The sequence below is a fragment of the Cynara cardunculus genome, unplaced genomic scaffold, assembly GCF_001531365.2.
Source record: "Cynara cardunculus var. scolymus isolate 2C unplaced genomic scaffold, CcrdV1 Un_Scaffold_739, whole genome shotgun sequence".
In the NCBI taxonomy this organism is placed as follows: Eukaryota; Viridiplantae; Streptophyta; class Magnoliopsida; order Asterales; family Asteraceae; genus Cynara; species Cynara cardunculus.
Window position 1 is genome coordinate 98,413 of NW_020200612.1, and position 1,869 is coordinate 100,281.

The following is a 1,869-nucleotide window of genomic DNA, read 5'->3' on the forward strand; positions in this document are numbered from 1 at the left end:
ATTTTGATGAGTCCCTGGCACTCCTGACTAAGTCATTCAGGAGGTTTGCCAGTAAAAGCAATTTCCGCAGATCTCCTCAGCTATCCCTCAAGGAGAAGCCAAAGTCTGAAAGAATAGACAAGGCTTCAGCTGTCTGCTACAATTGTCACCGGCCCGAACATTTTGCAGGTAAATGCAGATCGAAGAAGACTGCGATGCCATCTTCTAAAGCTTCTTCTTCCTTCAGGACTAAAGATGATAAATACTTAAAACTGAAGGAGAAATACAAGAAGATGAAGAACAACCAGGGAAAGGCTAAAGGACTTATTGCTGAAGAGCATGACTAGGCTGAATCATCTGATGAATCATCTTCTGACGAGGAAGATAAAGCTTATATCTGCTTGATGGCCATTGATGCTGATGAAAGTTCTTCTAAAACATCTACCTCTTATGAGCCATCTTATGTTACTCAGTTATGTACCCTGAATGAACCTTCCTCTAGTCTTTCTGCACTAGATACGCTGACGGTTGACCTTTACAATGCCCTCAATGGCAAATCTAAAGCTGAAATGCTTAACGTTGATCTTCATGAGCAATTAAACATTTGTCATTCTAAGATCAAAGATCTGACCTCTGTTGAGAAAAATCTTAAGGATCAGGTTATTGTAAACCAAGCCATCACTATTGAATGTGAGAAAGCTGTCACTGAGCGTGAGCGAGCAATCGCTGAACTCAAGGCTGAGAAAGCTACCATTGAATGATGGTGCAAAACTTCTCTCAAGGCCTCTGAGATCATTAAAGCTCAGATCCCTGCCAAGAAAACGACTGGTCTAGGATTCTCCTATGATCAGGAAGAATGTGTTAAAGACAAGTCCATGCTCAAATTTGGTACTTTTGTCTCTTCTATTCCCAACACTTCTTCCTCTCAGTCCTCTTGCTTTACTGAGAGTCATCTTGAAGGAACTCCTTTGGGTTCTGGTTGCAAAGACAAAGGTAAATCCACTGTCATAGCATCCCTTCCAAAGAAGTCTAACAAGATAAATAGATCTAAATATATTCCTTCAACTTGTAAAACTTCTTCCTCTTCAGGGACTAGGAAATCTGAATTGCATTAGAAATCTAAGTCACAGCTCAGGGTGAACTTTTCACCTAAGGAATCCATTCCCTCAAAGGTTCCTCCTAGAACYAATGAGAAGGGAATCCTTGGAGCTGGTCCCACTTCTAATCTAATACTTCCTGGCCCTAAAGCTACTCTTGGTTTTAGGAAGTGTAAACACTATGGTGAAAAAACACATGTTGCCAGTAAGTGTCATTCTATCGTCAAAACTGGTTCACCAGTTTTGAGCAAAAAAGTAACCAAAGTTGAGAAATCAACTAAAATGAAATCTTCCACAAAGACTGCCTCTGCAGTCAAGGTGAAGAAAACCACTGAAGCCACTTCTTTAGGCTCAGTGAAGACAAATCTTGCTGAAGTATCTTCAGTTTCAGACGTTGTAATCTCCACCACTGAAGTCTCTTCGTCAGACTCAGTGAAGACTTTCACTGAAAGTCTGAAACTACCTTGGTAGTATCAAGGATTGTTCCTCTTTCTATTCAAACCTCCTCAAGTTTAATGATGCCATCTTCTGATAATGATTCTTCAGTATCAGATGATGAAGCCTCTAACAAAGTTGGACCCATAGCTGGGTACCAATAGCATTTCTTATTTTGTTTCCTTGTATTTGATGTCAAAGGCATATGGTATCTGGACAGAGGATGCTCAAGACATATGACTGGAGATATATCTCTTCTAACTCACTTCAAGGAAGAAAGAGGACCTTCCGTTACCTTTGGTGGAAATGGAAAAAGATATACTAAAGGTTTTGGTATATTATCCAACGGTACAACAAC